The sequence below is a fragment of the Triticum urartu genome, chromosome 6 (genome assembly GCF_003073215.2).
Source record: "Triticum urartu cultivar G1812 chromosome 6, Tu2.1, whole genome shotgun sequence".
NCBI lineage: Eukaryota > Viridiplantae > Streptophyta > Magnoliopsida > Poales > Poaceae > Triticum > Triticum urartu.
The window spans coordinates 403,544,225-403,550,524 of NC_053027.1; positions in this window are offsets into that span (position 1 = coordinate 403,544,225).

The window sequence follows — 6,300 nt, forward strand, 5'->3', positions numbered from 1 at the left end:
GCCTGTCCGAGGCTTGAGGTCATCAAGCACTTCGTCTGCATCGAAGGTGCCCGTCGGGCCCTTGCCCATGCAAAGGTGCACTGGGGTAAGCTGGACAGTGAGAAGCTTGTGAAGGACGGGCCGCTGCTGGGGAAGGAGCATCGCAAGCCCGAGAACTACTACAAGGATGTTCTTGCAGGTGCCCGCCTTGTGGCGGATGAATGTACCAAGGATGTGATATTTGAATGAACTTGCTCGTGTTTATCCTGTGCGCTGAAAACTTGTTCATATGCGCTAAGCAATGCTTATTGAATTTAAAATATTACTTTCTGTGCGGCTGTTTATCAAAAATTGAGAGATGGCCAGTCGTCGGCTTCTGCCCCCGTGCCACTAGTGCTGGGGTGTTCGGGATAAACCTGAGCGCTCTTTTTCCCATAGTTGGGTCCTTCGAGGGAGGCGCTCAGCACAACGAACCAGGCAATCGGACTATAATGCTTGAACACTCTCACTTAGTCATAGAACTCTATAATTTTAAATTTCGGCGAAGCCCCTAGTTCGGAAGACTGAGTTCAGGGCGCTATCCATGCCATGGCCGGACAAAGCCATCTCCTCGCTCGAAGCGGCATAAGCCTTTAGGGACTCCAAAAACCTCTCGAACAGCGACCGGTCTCTCGCCACATCATGACAGTCAGTTTTAGCTTTCTCCACTAAGGTGCTTAACCCAGCTGAACCGGGGCACAATCGCAGTGGTTCTCCTAGTGCTACCTTAGCCGATAGAGCGGAACGTAAGACACCAAAACATAGGAGCCGGGCAAACCCAACTATTGACCCAAATCATGATTCGGAGCCGATGCATACAGTGCTATAAGTTCGGGGTGTCGCACTTGTGAAAGTGTACGGACTTCTCACACCATTATGAGGGGTACTGAAGCCCCTGGCGTGTTTGCCGTACCATGGTGTATGGGTGTAATCATGTCATTTAATAAACATAAATGTGAAAAGAAGATAATGCAAAAAAATAGACAAGAAGCTAAGCATTGTTTATAGAGAGGCTATTTATAAAAGCCGAACGATACAAATAGTGCGGTAAGCAAAAGATATTGGACTATTCAGTATGTCCTGACCAGGGGCAGGCCGCGGAATTGTATTTAAAATAGGTATACCGCTCGTAACAGAGACCACCTGGGAGTTCCATAATGCGGCATGGCTTGTCTGCCTCCCTGGATCTTGCATCTTTTGTGCGGCAGTCGAATTGCCGAACAGGTCGTCCGAAGTATGGAGTCCTGAAACTAAGAAAAAATTAAAAAAGAATCTGGCAGCCCCTAGTACGTTTTAAGCCGTATTTTGGGCGTGATGTTATTGTGCCCCTTCCCCTGTGCCCATGGTATTTCAAGGGCGTAGTTATGTACGCGAGGTACTTGTTTCGCTATGTCGCGAAAGCTGGGGTTGGGGCCGCATTGCTACGCTTGCTCAGAGTGTGCAAGGCGGTCCTGCTGTGGGTTACTCCGGGCGCTCTTGGCAGTGTCTGGCTTTTTAATGGCCGGACTGGAGAATTACCTAAGAAGGCTACTTTGTACCTCCGCTGCGAGAGCCGCCGTATGCCCCTCCGTACGGAGGGAGCGTTCGGTGTTTCCGTTGACCGTAATTACTCCTCGAGGGCCTGGCATCTTGAGCTTGAGATATGCGTAGTGCGGCACCGCATTGAACTTTGCGAATGCGGTTCGTCCGAGCAGGGCATGATAGCCATTGCGAAACAGGACTATATCGAAGATTAACTCTTCTCTTCGGAAATTGTCCGGGGATCCGAAGACCACATCAAGTGTTACTGAGCCTGTACAGTTGGCTTCTACACCTGGTATAACGCCTTTAAAGGTCGTTCTTGTGGGATTAATCCTGGAGGGATCTATGCCCATTTTCCGCAGTGTATCCTGATAAAGCAGGTTTGGGCTACTGCCGCCATCCATGAGGACTCTTGTGAGATGAAATCCGTTGATGATTGGGTCGAGAACCAATGCGGCGAAGCCGCCATGACGGATGCTAGTGGGATAGTCCCTTCGATCAAAAGTGATCGGGAAGGAGGACCATGGGTTGAACTTTGGGGCGACTGGCTCCATCACGTATACGTCCCGTAGCGCACGCTTCTGCTCCCGCTTGGGAATGTGGGTTGCGTATATCATGTTCACCGTCCGCACTTGTGGGGGAAAGCCCTTCTGTCCATTGTTGTTCGGCGGCTTGGGCTCCTCGTCATCGCTGTGCAGCCCCTTGTCTCTATTTTCGGCCCTTAACTTCCTGCCTGCTTGAACACCCAACAATCCCTGTTAGTGTGATTGGCTGGCCTTTCGGGGGTGCCATGTATCTGGCATAAGAGATCGAGTATTCGGTCCAAACTGGACGGGCCCTGAGTATTCTTTTTGAATGGCTTTTTCCGCTGACCGGATTTATAGCCTTTGTATCCGGGATTGACTACCGTGTCTTCATTGCTATCGCTGTTAATGCAGCGTTTTTGCTTATTCCGACGTGTCCTGCCACTTTTGTCCTTGGTATCCGAATTACCAGGGTTCTTTGATAAGTTGTTACTGTGAGCTAGCCAGCTGTCTTCTCCCGCGCAAAAGCGGGTCATGAGTGTCGTGAGGGCTGCCATGGATTTCGGCTTTTCCTGTCCCAGGTGCCGGGCAAGCCACTCGTCGCGGATGTTATGCTTGAAGGCTGCTAGGGCCTCTGCGTCCGGACAGTCGACTATCTGGTTTTTCTTTGTTAGGAACTGTGTCGAGAATTGTCTGGCCGATTCCTCTGGCTGCTAAATTATGTGGCTTAACTCATCGGCATCCGGCGATCGCACGTAAGTGCCCTGGAAGTTGTCGAGGAATGCGGCTTCCAGGTCCTCCCAAGAACCGATTGAGTCTGCTGGCAAGCTGTTAAGCCAATGCCGGGCCGGTCCTTTAAGTTTGAGCAGGAGGTATTTGATGGTGTGTAGATCATCGCCATGTGCCACGTGGATGTGAAGGAGATAATCCTCGATCCATACCGCCGGATCTGTTGTGCCATCGTATGATTCGATGTTTATGGGTTTGAAACCCTCTGGGATTTTATGATCCATTACTTCATTCGTGAAGCATAGCAGGTGTGCGGCGCCTCTGTACTGGGCTATATCACGACGCAGCTCGGAAGAGCTATGTCTGTTGTGTTCGGCCTGGCCGGATTTGTTGTATACGGAGTGAAGATCATTGTCACATGCCGTAGGGCGCCTGCGCGATCCGTAGATCGATCTTGTTTGTCTTGCCTTATCCTCCAATATGTCTCGCAGGTCGGGCGCATTTTCCCGTGCCTTAGTTGAGCGGCGTCGGGGCATGGCTTGGGTGGAGGGCCGAGAGGCCTCTCTGTCACGGCCGCGAGGTGGCCGGTCTAACATATCATGCGCTGGTGATGTAGGTGCTTCCTCCTCTGATCGGGGTAGCGGCCTGCACTTCGGGTAACTCTTGGAGGGGCGTTCGAGTTCATACTCTTCGGCCGCAAGGACTTCAGTCCATCTGTTAGCTAGCAAATCTTGGGCAGCTCTAAGATGTTGCTGCTTTTTCTTGAGGCTGCTTGCCGTGGCTAAAAGCCTGCGTTTAAAACGCTCTTGTTTGGCGGGGTCTGATGGTATGACGAATTCATCGTCATCGAGGCTTGCCTCGTCTTCGGAGGGAGGCATATAGTTATCATCCTCGACCTCTCGGTCTGCCGCTCTCTCATGAGGGCTGGCTTCTCCATCTTCCTGTGCCGAATCTTGCTGAGGTGGGTGTTCTTCGGCGCTATCCAGGGTAGTATTATCTCCCGTGCCGGAATCACCATTTTTGCTTTGGCGGGATTTAGAGCGGCGCCGCTGACGCCGGCGCTTTGGCTGTTTCTTGGGGGCGTCATCCCCCACTATTCCATCGCCATCTCCATCTTTTGGAGTATCCACCATATATATGTCATATGACGAGGTGGCCTTCCAGCGCCCTACAGGTGCTGCTTCCTATTCGTCTCCTACATTGTCGTCCATGCCGTCGATGTCTTCGGAGCTGAAGTCAAGCATGTCGGTTAGATCGTCGACAGTGGCTACAAGGTGGGTGGTGGGTGGGCTTTGAATTTCCTCATCGACCGTATCCCACCCTCGCTGACCATAGTCCGGCCAGGGCTCTCCTGATAAAGAGAGAGACTTAAGAGAATTCAGGATGTCGCTAAAAGGCGAATGCTGAAAGATGTCTGTGGCGGTGAACTCCATTATCGGCGCCCAATCGGATTCGATTGGCAGGGGCGCGGGGGGGTCGGAGTCCGGGGAGGAGTCCGGATCCTCGGAGTCATGGGTCGTGCAGAGTGCAGGGCTAGCGTTCGGCTCGATCGCTTTCGGGATCGCAGCCCCCGAGGTGACGTCCAACCGCTCATCCTCGATTGGCGCAATAGGCTCCGAGTTAGGGGTCGGAACCGATGCGTGTGCGGCCTCCAGGACACTGCCGGGGCAGAGCTAGATCATGCCCCTCGAGATAGTGTGGCGCGCTTGGCCGTGGCTCGAGCCCGTCGAAGATGAAGTCTCCGCGGATGTCAGCCGTGTAGTTTAAGCTTCCAAACCTGACTTTATGGCCAGGGGCGTAGCTTTCGATCTGCTCAAGGTGGCCGAGCGAATTGGCCCGCAGAGCGAAGATCTATCCGGGGAGCAAAGTCTCACCCTGGACCGCATCGTTGTTGATGATCAAAGAAGCCATCGGGCCTAAAGGCGACGACACAGAGGAACTCTCAATGAAAGCACCAATGTCGGTGTCAAAACCGGCGGATCTCGGGTAGTGGGTCCCGAACTGTGCGTCTAGGCCGGATGGTAACAGGAGGCAGGGAACACGATGTTTTACCCAGGTTCGGGCCCTCTTGATGGAGGTAAAACCCTACGCCCTGCTTGATTAATATTGATGATATGGGTAGTACAAGAGTAGATCTACCACGAGATCAAGGAGGCTAAACCCTAGAAGTTAGCCTATGGTATGATTGTTGTATATGGAGTTGATTGCCTACGGACTACAACCCTCCGGTTTATATAGACACCGGATAGGGTTAGGGTTAGATAGAGTCGGTTACAATGGTAGGAGATCTTGAATATCCGCATCGCCAAGCTTGCCTTCCACGCCAAGGAAAGTCCCATCCGGACACGGGATGAAGTCTTCAATCTTGTATCTTCATAGTCCAGGAGTCCGACCGAAGGTATAGTCCGGCTACCCGAACACCCCCTAATCCAGGACTCCCTCAGTCCCTCTTTCTTGCAGACGACCATCGAACTCCTCTCCAAGGATGTCTCACCAAGGAGAAGTGGTGCAAACGTGCAACAGGGCATCATTGGGATCCTCAAACCACTACTTTTAGGCCATGTGTAAACCTTTCCCTTGTGAAAACTTTTGGCATGTAAAATGGCCTCAATATTCATGGCATTATCTGTAACAACACGGCTCGACCTATTAATCAGGGTATAAATGAAGCAGTTGATCACCACTTTGTTTGGAAATCATTTTACTTTATATTATCATCTGTATTCCATCCCTACTTCAGACTGCCACATGTGCTTTAGTCTAGCCTTAACACTGAGGGTTGTATTCGGCCCTGCACATTTCAAGTCCGAACACCTATAGGGAACTCCTCGGCGTCTCGGATATTGCATTATATGCATCGGATCCGAATCATGTCTTTGGTCTATAGTTGGGTTGCCCGGCTCCTCTGCTTACCACCTTACATTCCACTTATTCGGCTAAGGTAGTAAAGGAAGAACTACTGCGATTATCCTTCTGGTTCGTCCGGACAAGTACCTCAGTAAAGAAAGCCAAGAACTGACTGTCATGATAGGCAAGAGCTGGTCGGCGATTCGGCGACTTAGTATTATACTACAAATCATTAGAAATTCACCCCGTGTTACACGAGCGGCTGGTCTTCGTCCAACCGTGTGGAAAAGGCACCGTAGTCCGGATAGCCGGACACGCACAAGGGGCTGGTACTTAGCTCCATAGTCAAACTCCTATGGCGAAGTGAAAGTAATAAAGTCGCATAGTCCGGTTGCCCGGTTCACCTCGAGGACACCTGCTTTATGGACCAAGACGTTGGATAAAGTATGATCACACGTTATGCCGAACACCCCTGTAGTATCTACATGGGGGCTGAAGCCGATGACTAGCAACTTTCAGAAATATAACAATAAACAGCCGCACATGAGAAAAAATCGCTCAAAAAGAAGGCGCAAACATAGATATATAACAGCATGGGTTCATAACATAGTTTGTACAACCAGAACACGCTTAATCAAATATTATGTCCTTAGAACATTGA